We start from the raw sequence: 12241 nt of genomic DNA, 5'->3' as shown, positions 1-12241 counted from the left end.
TTTTACCTATTTGCTAAATTTTAATCCATAACCCCCAAATCCTTTTATTCATGATTCCATATTTGGGATTTTACCTATTTGCTAAATTTTAATCCATAACCCCAAAATCTCTGCGCCTTCAGAGACATGTGCAGTGCAGCAAAAATTTTAGTTTTATGCACATGGTCCTAGCTACAGACAAACAGGCAATAATCAGCCTTTTTTTTTTTTTTAAGATTTATTTATTTGAGAGAGAAAAAGCACTTGCATGCACAAACGGGAGGAGCAGAGGGAGAGAGAATCTCAAGCAGATTCTGTGTGCAATGCAAAGCCCAACATGGGGCTTTATCTCACAACCCTGAGATCATGACCCAAGCTGAAACCAAGAGTCAGACATGCAGCTAACTGTGGTACTTCAGTACTCAGCCTTCTTATTTAAGCTCTCCTGTGATAGTGACCAGAGTATAGAAATGATAGGGGGCAGTATATCTAGTGTGGAAGACTCCAGCTCTGGAGCCAGTTGGACAGAATTTGAAACCGAATTCTGGTATCTCTTTGTGAGGCAGCCTCAGCATGTCACTTAACACCTCTGAACTTCTGAAAATGGAACATACCAGGAGGAGTTGTTTTTAGGATGTAAGATTATAATCGGTGGGAGGGTGTGTGGGTGTGGGTGTGGGTGTATTTCCCCTAAGAGCAGTGGTTCATTATTTGCTAATTAATTGTTTGTAGCAACTTTATAGTACATAACTGGTGTGAATAAGTAGACTAGAGTGTAATTGTTTTTTATATTTTGTATAGAGTTTGTAATTGTTTACTACAAGGTGACTGGTCTGACATGAGCTTGCTCAATCCTTATCAGAAGCAGAACTCCACTCCCCTTTCTTTCATTTTCAAAAACTTGTGGAATGTTCTATAAATATAAAAAACAAGCACAAAGAAGATCAATTTCATTATTGTTGCCACCACATGAAAATAACCACAATTAGCATTTTGGTATCTGAAATTCTATTCTTCTATCTGTATGATAGATTCATGTCTGTTTATGTGTATATTGCTATTTTTCTGATTTTAGGCAAGTTGTTCAACATCTCTTGGTCTCAGTTTCTAGATCTGGGAAATAAGTGTAATAAAATTACATAATATAGGATTCCAGGGAATCATATATGTGAAGCACTTAGAACTGCATATGGAGGGGGGCCTAGGTGGCTCAGTTGGTTGGGTGGCCAGTTCTTGATTTTGGGTCAGGTCATGATGGAGTCCTGGGATGGAGACCTGGGATAGAGACCTGGGACTGAGCCCTGCCTCACACTCTGTGCTCAGCAGGGAATCTGCTTGAGGATTCTGTCTTGCTCCCTCCCTCTGCCTCTCCGTCCACTCTCTTTTTTCTCTCAAATAGATAAATCTTAAAAAAAAAAAAAAAAAGGAGAAGAACTGTGCATGGAACTATAGAATTAGTAACGATTATGTAATTTTATAAAATTGGTATTTTACCATAATTCTGCCATTATAAGTTGAGTATCCTGAGGACATTGTATCTGTTATTGATAACTGGGCATCATAGTTACAGGTGAGACTCTCACTTGTTAGATTTGATGGTATCTTTGAAACAAATGCGGTATTTTTGGCTTTTGGATCCTATGTTAAGTGTTCCTCAAGGAGAAGCTTTTTCAATTTTTTGCTTCTCCTGTTTGTACTTTTATTCCCTTTGATAATCAGTTATATTTCTTTTTATGGCTCGATATAGTTTTCTGTAAGTTTTACTTTCTTACTTGCAACTTCTAGCTTTCTGTCTATAGAGAAACGCCATAACTAAATTTGTTGAAGTAATATCTAAAAAATGTACATTGAATACATGACTTTGAGAGCACCAGTATCTATCTGCCTTTGCAGACTTCTGTTGCATTTTAGATGAATTTAAGAGCCAGAGTTTTTATTTTTATTTTTTAAATTTAAATTCAGTTAACATATAGTATATTTTTAGTTTCAGAGGTAGAGTTCAGTACAGAATTTTTTATTTTAAAAGCTGTATTTTATTAGAAAGCATGATAGTGTCTTTTCCCCCAAACTAAAGTAATCCATTGAAGTAGATGATGCCAGCATGATTTTAAAAAAAGTCTTCTGTTAACATTTTTGTTAAGTACGATAATTTTTTTCTCAAAAGATGTAAAAACTTAACATTATAGGGAATAACCTGTTTATTTTTAATACAAAGAATGTGAATAGCATATCTTGAATATAATTTTATTTTTAATCACATTTTCCTGTTTTTATATATCCATCATTCTGTCTCTGTGGTTGAGATTTAATGAATAGTTTTAAATTTGTTATATAAACTCTTAGGCATTGGTACTCCTGGCTTGCCTTTCTGTGTTGATATTGTTCATTTGCTACCGTTGGTTTCTCCAGTGTACTTTTTCAGCTTCGTAGTATAATTTCCTGTTTAGCTTCTTTATAAAAAAAATATTAAAAAAAAGGTTTTATTTATTTATTTGAGAAAGGTGAGAAAGGATGAGAGGAAGAGAGAAGGAAAAGCAGATTCCCTGCAGAGCAGGGAGCCTGATAATAGGGCTCGATTCTAGGACCCTGAGATCATGACCTGAGCCAAAGGCAGATGCTTAACCTATTGATCTGCCAGGCAGCCCTCTTTTTTAGCTTCTTAAATATGATTTGCTAGGTTCCGTCATTAGGCCTTTCTCACTTCCAGCTTTAGTAAGCATGAGTGCTACTTGGGAGAAAAGGCTTAGAGCAAGAATAGACGTAGCAGCATAGAATGAGACAATGAAATTAAAGGAAGAAGAATAGAGGAGTAAGTCAATGTGAAACTGATCATATTGATTGATAAGTAAGGGTTGGAAATATCCTTAGTCAGACGCCTGGGTGGCTCAGCGGTTTAGCACCTGCCTTTGGTCCAGGGCATGATCCTGGAGTTCCAGGATTGAGTCCTACATGGACCCTGCTTCTCCCTCTACCTATGTCTCTGCCTCTCTCTCTCTCTCTCTCTCTCTCTCTCTCTCTCTCTCTCTTCTGTCTCTCATGAATAAATAGATAAAATCTTTTTTAATTTTTTTTTTAATTTTTTATTTATTTATGATAGTCACAGAGAGAGAGAGAGAGGCAGAGACACAGGCAGAGGGAGAAGCAGGCTCCATGCACCGGGAGCCTGATGTGGGATTCGATCCCGGGTCTCCAGGATCGCGCCCTGGGCCAAAGGCAGGCGCCAAACCGCTGCGCCACCCAGGGATCCCAATAGATAAAATCTTAAAAAAAAAAAAAAAAAAAAAAAAAGAAATATCCTTAGTCATCCTGAACTTCTGTCTGGCACTTATATCCTATCTCCACATCATCAGTAAATCCTGTCATGTTCATTCTTTGAAATATACTGAGTCAGAATCTGATCACTTCTTACCGTCCACAGTTAACTTATTCGCATGGTCTAAACCACAATTATCGGGACGCCTGAGTGGCTCAGCAGTTGAGGGTCCGCCGTTGGCTCAGGGCATGATCCCAGACTCCTGGGATCAAGTCCTACATCGGGCTTCCTGGATGGAGCCTGCTTCTCCCTCTACCCGTATCTCTGCCTCTCTCTGGTGTCTCTCATGAATAAATAAATAAAAATCTTTTTAAAAAACCACAATTATCATAGCCTAGAATATTGCCTACTTTCCTAAGGCATTTTTCCTCTTTTACGTTTCTATACCTAGCAGCTAGAGTGATCCTTTCAAACATAAGTCAGATGATGTCATTCATTTGCACAAAATTCTTCAGTGCCTCTACATTTCAATTAGAATAATATCCTTTGTCCATTCCATGGTATGAAAGGCTACATATGATCTGGTTCTCTATTAACTCTCTGATCATATCTCCTGTCACTATCACCCATTAATTCTGCTTCAGCAGAGTACTGACTACTGTTTTCTTGAAAGCTCTGAGTCCATTCTTGTTTTAGGGCTTTTGCACTTGACTGTGCCCTTTCCTGTCTGTGCTCTCTCCTCAGTGTTTGCTCGGCTATCTCTGTTTTTTTTTCTTTTCAGATCTCTGCTCAAATGTCATTGTATCAGAAAAGATTTCTCTGATTGTCCTTTATAAAATAGCATCTATTCGCCATAATTCTCTGTCCCCCTTTCCCTATTTTCTTTTTCCTGATGGAATGTATTGCCAACTTATATATTTTATATGCATATGTATGAATATGTTTACGTATATAATGTGTGTATATTTTTTAATGGTTTTACCCTACCTGCTGAAGCAGAAATCTTTTGGTTCATTTCTCTATCCCCAGGGCCTAGAATAGTACCTGGCTAGACACTCAAAAAATATTTTGTGATTATATGATTCAATAAATTATATGGGATGGGATGGATAATAAACAGTTGTTTATTAAGGAAGCCAATGGACATAGAATAGCATTTAGAACTCACTAGTGGTGTAGAGTGTTTAAGTGAGAACGTCCTTTGGAGAGAAAGTAGTAGAGTGAATATGTTAGTGCTGAGGATTGTTTAGTAGCCTGGATTACTTGTGCAGGTAGTAAGATGTGAAGTCAGAAGGCTTTCTGAATTGTTGATCTTTTCTTTTATCCACAAAAGACAAGTTTGTTCTCTCCATTTGCCTATTTGACCTCATGCTGTATGAGTAGATATTTTTTTTTTTTTTAACTCAGCATGAACAAGCTTTTTTTTCCTCCTTTTCTGACTCTCTCTGGTTTCTTGTCGTGGCCAATTTCCAGGCCTTTCCTGCCAGCTTGATTGTCTTCCCTCTAGTGGCTGGCCCTCATCTCCCTGGTTTCTTTTTTGTCAGGGAGGGCGTTGTATATGTGCACTTTATCCCTGAATGCTGAGAGAGTACTTGTCAAACTGACAGATAGGGTGACTACTGGTTGCTACTTGACATGGGGAACAGCACCTTTAAAAGTCTGCATTTGCAGCCATGGGCCTTCAAGAGACTCAGTGTAAGAGACTGTACTTTATCAAGTAGAAATGATCATATTGGTGAACATTTAGTATTTATGTTATTAAAATGTGTCCTTTCTGTAAACTTCTGTTTCTTTCTCATACTGTCCATGGTAGTCTTACTGTTGTAGAACTTTTTCATAGGATACATATGAGAAAATAGAAAACACCAAGATTTTTGAAGACTGGTGTCCAATAACAAAGTAGGTACATTACTTCATTTATTCTGTATATCACTTTATTTCCCTCTTCTATTTTGACTTTAGCAGTGGCTTCCTAATACCCACTAAAATATTACTATTAAATCTAGCATTTAAGGTGATTCATAACCTACCCTTTTTATTTCTCAAATTCCTAATACTCTAACCCACTGGCTTTCCTGGGATCCCCTTGGAGAGGTAGGAGTTGAGTTGTCAGGATTCTGTCTCTATTCCTTTGAATAGGGCCTTTAGGGTTTCATCTCTTTTCTTAAAATAGGGATCTGTAACTAAAAGAATGTTTGAAAGTCACTCAAGTTGTCTGATCATATGATTAGCCTGTGTGTTTGTCTGTCTCTCTTTGTCTCAGACAAATGCATACAGATACTTGCTCAGAGCCCTGTACTAACACCTCGTGGCTTTCCTTTTCTTCATGTAGTTTCCTCTGCCCGAAATGCTAATGCCACTGGTTGATCATTTATATAAGTACGCTTTCCTATTACTTGGGACACTGTGACTGTTTTACACATTTTAGTCCTAAAGAAGTTCCCGTAAATTGGGAATTAACTATTTACATGATCAGAACCCTTAAGGATTAATATATATTTTGTTAACTTACGGCATTATTTGTGTCATCGACAAAGAACTATTTCTCCTAAATGTGAGAAATATTAAATCTTGAGTTTGACCTAATTTTTTTCTTCTTTTCCTTTTTAATTGATTGATTTATAGATAGTAATCTCTACACCCAACATGGGGCTTGACCTCACAACCCCAAGATCAAGAGTCACATGCTCTACTGACTGAGCCAGCCAGGTGCCTCAGGCTAAACGTTTTTCAATGAATATATGCTTTCAAAGTATTGATGAAGTTTGACAGAGGAATGATTTTGGCCTATCTTTGGTTGTTTTACCTACAACTTTTGTTGTTGTTTTAGTAATGCATGCTGTATATGAAGTCAAGACAGATTACATTTTGTCTTTGAATTTTTTCTAGTGTTACTTTAAATTATACAGAGCAGTTTAAAATATCTCTTTTAATATTTAAGTATAGTTGACATACAGTGCCAACTATTTTTTAAATCCAAATGCTTGGGATGCCTGGGTGGCTCAGTGGTTGAGCCTCTGCCTTTGGCTCGGGGTGTGATCCCGGAGCCCCAGGATCGAGTCCCACGTCGGACTCCCTGCATGGAGTCTGGTTCTCCTCCCTCTGCCTATGTCTCTCTGCCTCTTTCTCTGTGAATAAATAAATAAAGTCTTTTAAAAAATTTTAAAATTAAATCCAAATGCTTTTTTGCAATCCCAGGCCTTCCTTCTTAGCTCCTTAATGAAATGGTGACTTAGAATTTCCTTTTCTTAACAATTACTGACAACTTCTGGTATTATAATACAGTTTTTAAAAATTTTTCATTTCATTTTATTTTTTTTAAAAGATTTATTTATTTGGCAGAGGGAGAGCAAGAGAATATAAGCAGGGGGAACAACAGAGGGAGAGGGAGAAGTAGGCTCCCCACTGAGCAGGGAGCCTGATATGGGGCTCAATTCCAGGACCCTGAGATCATGACTTGAGCTGAAGGCAGATGCTTAACCAACTGAGTTACCCAGTGCCCCTATAATACAGTTTTGTTTTTGTTTTTTAAAGATTTTATTTATTTATTCATGAGAGATAGAAGGGCAGAGAACAAAGCAGGCTCCATGCAGGGAGCCCGATGTGGGACTCAATACTGGGATTCCAGCATCATGCCCTGGGCCGAAGGCAGGCACTCAACCACTGAGCCACCCGTGTGTCCCTATAATACAATTTTTAAAAATACATGTTACTTGCCTTTCATAAGTGGGTATAAAATACGGAGTTCTCTAAAGGTAAATAAAAGGTTTGATTCACACTAGAGGTATTTTCTTTACATTTACCTAGCAGGAAAGAAGTATGTTATATAATGAGAGTTCTTTCATTTCAACATACTTTTAAAGCTTCAGTTTTAATGTCTTGGAAATAGGATACTAATTGATACTAATTGTTCATATTTAACATCTTTCATTGTAGAGTGTAATTATATAATTGTTACCTAGCAGGTTATAAAGGATAGTTGTTGCCAGTGTAAAGTATTCAAAATCATTTCTGTCAGAAAACCTGTAACTAAAGCAGTGATTCTCAACTAAGAGTGCTTTTGCTCCCAGGGGTCATTTTGGTAATACGTGGAGACATTTTTTGTTGTCACAACTAAAGAAAGACACTATTGGCATCTAGATATGCTGCTAAACATTCTAACCCACAGCCCCCTAAATCAAAGAATTTTCTAGCCCCAAATGCAATATTTACCAAGAATGAGAAACCTGAGCTAAAGATAAATATCAGTCTTCCACTTTACCTAACAAATGTTTATTTTACTTTTAAGAGAAGTATTTTTATTTCTTTCTGTGCCAGGTACACAAGTATAGTCATTATCTTGATAATATCTTAAAAATGGTTAGTATATCTCATGTTAGAAAAGAGTAGATCTTGGGGTTCCCTGGGTGGCGCAGCGGTTTAGCGCCTGCCTTTGACCCAGGGCGCGATCCTGGAGACCCGGGATCGAGTCCCACATCAGGCTCCTGGTGCAAGGAGCCTGCTTCTCCTTCTGCCTGTGTCTCTGCCTCTCTCTCTCTCTCTCTCTCTCTCTCTCTCTGTGACTATCATAAATGAATAAAAAAAAAAAAAAAGAAAAGAGTAGATCTTGGGATGCGTAGGTGGCTCAGTTGGTTAAGTATCCGCCTTCAGCTCAGGTTGTGATCCCAGATTCCTGGGATCCAGCCCTGGGTTGAGGTCCCTGCTGGGGGTGGTGGGGCGGGGGACGGGGGAGTCTGCTTCTTTCCTGCTTTACCGCCCCCTTCCCCCCCAGCTCGTACTCACTATCTCTCAAATAAATAAAAATCTTTAAAAAAGTAAAGTCTTTTTAAAAATGATTTTTTTTCTAAAAGAAAGTTAAAACTGTGAAATAGCTATCTTTTGGTTTTGCTTTCTTTCCTATTTTTCTTTTTTGAGTTGGCTAGCTATATCATTGGAATGAAATGAAAATTAGAGAATCTTAGTGAATATTCCTGCCACACAGGCCTTGCTGTCAGCTTGAGGCAGCTCACCCTTACTTTAGGCTCTCTAACAAAATAGATCAGGTCACCTTCTCGGAAGAATTGCTTTCCACTAAATATTAATTTAGGAAATGTTACTAATTTTCCTTCTCCCTTCACCAGCTTGTCCCTCAAACACACAGTGTTAACAGTTTCTGTACCTTTACACTGACACTATACTAGTGTTTAACCCCTTTTATATTCTTCCAAACCTTTCTCCATGCTTATATAAGGAACATTTAAACACACACGGTAGTTTGGGTTATTGTTTTTACATAACTTTTCTGAGACATATCCTTTTCACTTTTACTATGTAGTATTCCTTGTTTAAATGATAGAGAGCTTGACTTTTTAATAGCAGTATGATACTCTATAAAATATATAGTATGTTTCAGAATTTATTGAACTATTTTCTTAGATATTCAGGTTTTTTTTCTCACACTAAACAATAATTCAAGTACATATATACTTTTGTGCTGAATTTTTTTCTAAAACTGAAACTGGTTTAGTAATGTTTAGTCCAGAGAGGGAAAAGAGGATAATCACAAATTGTTTGACTTTGAACTTTTTTTTGGAATTTGTATTTGACCAACGGTTAGTTTCAAACTGCAGTGCAGTTAACCACAAAAGATCCTGACTCCATGCCATTTTGAAGATAAATATCATTATTGCTCAGCCTGGCCTGACCAATGCCTTTTTCTTTTTTTTTTTTTTTAATAAATTTTTTAAAATTTTATTTATTTATGATAGTCACACAGGGAGAGAGAGAGGCAGAAACACAGGCAGAGGGAGAAGCAGGCTCCATGCACCGGGAGCCTGATGTGGGATTCGATCTCGGGTCTCCAGGATCGTGCCCTGGGCCAAAGACAGGCGCTAAACCGCTGCGCCACCCAGGGATCCCCCAATGCCTTTTTCTTGTTTAAGGGAGGCAAGCAATTCATTTAGTTAAAACAAAACAAAAAATACAACAAAAAAACCTATAGGTCCAGGGGCTATAGAAAGAAATGCTTAGAAATTGTTTGAGTAAATAGGTTATTTTAAGAAATACTAGTTAAAATTTCTGAAGCAGATTGTTCAAGGAAAAGAAAAACTTGTTAATTGCTTTTTTGATAAAAGGGTCATAATACTGGAAACTTTGAACAAGCTGTCACAATCAGAATGTGCTTTTTATTGTTGGAAATATGTTTATCTGATGACTATACCTTTGTAGATGCTGAGTAATCTTGAATAGTATAAAAAATAGGCTGGATACATGGATTTTAGTTATAGCTCTTTTTGACAGTTGTACAAATATGCCAGGTTTTCACTTCCTGGGATCTTTCCTTTCCTTCCTCTATTGGAAACTTGATTGGTTCTAAAATTTTTAAGTTTTAAATGTTCTAATTTATTATCTTTCATATTCTTTTAAAGAAATATGTGACATATGGAGCATGTTGGTGGAGCTCAGTTGGTGGAGCATGCAACTCTTGATCTTGAGTTGTAAGTTGGAGTTCCGTGTTGGGTTGTAGAGATTATTTAAAAATAAAATCTTAAAAAAAGAGAGAAATATATGACATAATAACACATTTGCATAATAACCTTCTGTCTTTAGAATTATGTTTCTCTGACTGACGAGTAAATCACCATCATTGAGCAGTCAAGTGGGAACGGGAGATGATAGACACCTTTACATAAAGTACCTTTTTTTAATACAAAAGATTAATTATTTATTTTAGAAAACAAGAGAGCACGAGCAGGGGGAGGGGCAGAGAGAGAGGGAGATAAGCCAGACTCCCTGCTGAGTAGGGAGCCCAATGCAGGCCACCATCCCAGGACCCTGAGATCATGACATAAGCGGAAACCAAAAGTTGGACACTCAACTGACTGAGCTACTCAGGTGCCCCAATATAAAAGTACTTTTTAAGTCTTTAGATCCTTAAGCAATGTTTGGTATGAAATTTGCTTAGTAATTGTGTGTGTAGAATTCATCAGCCAAGAAAATTGTATCTTAGATATTTTATAAAGAATCATTTTTTCCCATTTGTGTCCCCCAAAAGACATTTGAACCCCAGTTTGCATTTCTAAGTAGCAGACGTCTAAACAAATTATCCAGTAGTTGAATATGAAATCATGCTGAAACACTTATTAATACTTTTGAGTATACCATCTCTGTTCAGAATATGACTTATTTAGTAGTGAGCAATGGTGTACATTTTTAAACATGATATTGTTTCTGGATATACAGAAAAGGAAATAGTGTATGCTTTAGTATGTTGAATGAACTGCATAGTTTGAAACTGCTATATTTATGAGACCTTTTTATAATAGTTTAGCCTTTTCAACTGATTTCATTATGCTTTTATGTTTATTCTAAGTATTTGTAATGTCTTAACTAAGAATATAATTTTTGAGATATATTTCTAAGTCTTGTGCTGTTTTCCTAATATATAAATGGAATTAGTTGTTTAATACCAATGCCTGTCTGGCATTAGTTTATTAAGCCAACGTTTATTTTCATAATTGTGTCTGATAATTTTATACAGTAATTGCTGTAGGTATGTGGTTAGTGAAAACGTTTAAAGTGGTGAAGATATTCTCCAGTATTAGCAAACATGAGGTTGAATTTCATGTCATACACACTCTCTTGTAGTTATTTGAGAGTTTGAATCATTAAAGTCTTTCTAAAGCTAATATTGCAATCTAGAGAGTTAAGAAAGAGTTTATTTCTGATATAATCTTGGAAATTAGGGCAGGAAAATAGAAACTTATTTTGAAGATTAAGGCTCTCTCTATATTATATTTTAATAACATTGATATTCTGCTTGCTTTATGAAACCTTTTATTACAAACAGTTATGAATATGAACATCTCATTTGACTACTGATGAACAGAGGGAAAAATCTAAATTAAAACTTTAAATACCACTATTTAATTACCCAAATGGCTTTGACTGTGTTAAAGACTGCCTGGGATTATTCTGTTTTTCAATTTGTTTTAATGCTTCCTTGGTAAAAGCTGATGGATTCCCAGGCCCATTGCTGTCACTGATGAACTATATAAAGATAAATGACATTATGGTAAATTCCACTTAATGACACATTTTTAATTTTCAGAACACAGACATTTTCAGGCTAGTGAATGAAGGCTAATTACCTCAAGATCAGAACAAAATAACTCCTCATTTCGAAAGATAATAGAAAAGAAATGTTGCAGATTAATGATGCTATTTATCTTTAAAGGAAAAAAATTTTATCTTTATCCAGATAGCATAGCTCCCTGAGGAGCATGGTTATAAAATGAATCTGAAGTCGCAACTTAATAGGTTATTAAAATTGTTTGAGTGCAGGCTCTCCTGCTTTAGTCTTTCCATAAATTTAAATTGAAGGTCTGCTGTATTCAAAAAGGAGCAGCTTGTTTATGAGGCCAGAGGGAGCAACATACGTTACTGACAAAAGATGCACTTAACCTCATTCTAATATCTTGTTTTTTTATTTCACTGAATGAAACTCCACTATTTGAAAAAGTATTTTGAGATTTGTTACCGCTCTTAATTGATACCTAAGTGGGAGGATCACACTTGGACTTGTTTAAGTTTAAAATAAAAATGAAATCTCTAAATCCTCAAAGCCTTTATTACTTAAATACATATAAATCAATTTGTAATCTGATTTAATTGTATACGTGTGTATATACATATGTATATTTGTAAACATTTAAATTTTGTTATCTAAATGAGAGGAGAATATCTTAGCCTATGAGGGTGTGATTTTGTGGTCACAGTTGGAATTTACATAGTAGGAATTGTTCAATAAATCATTATTCACAGTTAAAGGATTAGCAATAATCCTTTTGCTACACTCCCACACAAGTAACAAAGTAGTGAGTCAGAGAATATTACTTGATCATAGAGGCTTTAAACTGTTCCTGACATCCTAAACTCCTGTGTTTTGCCCTAGGTAATATAACTATTATTTCTATAACTAACAAGGGCATACAGCATTTTCTGCAATTTTCATTCTTGTCTCTTAGATAA

At 36.2% G+C, this 12241-nt stretch overlaps 1 protein-coding gene across 3 annotated transcripts in view; it reads left to right on the top strand.

Annotated features, from left to right (window-relative positions):
• Positions 1-12241, top strand: part of ZCCHC7 (zinc finger CCHC-type containing 7) — a 249465-nt gene that overhangs the window by 91662 nt on the left and 145562 nt on the right. The window lies entirely within an intron of this gene.

Source organism: Vulpes lagopus, chromosome 7 (genome assembly GCF_018345385.1).
Source record: "Vulpes lagopus strain Blue_001 chromosome 7, ASM1834538v1, whole genome shotgun sequence".
NCBI lineage: Eukaryota > Metazoa > Chordata > Mammalia > Carnivora > Canidae > Vulpes > Vulpes lagopus.
The sequence above is the reverse complement of the archived record's forward strand: the minus strand, read 5'-3'. Positions and strand labels throughout refer to the sequence as shown.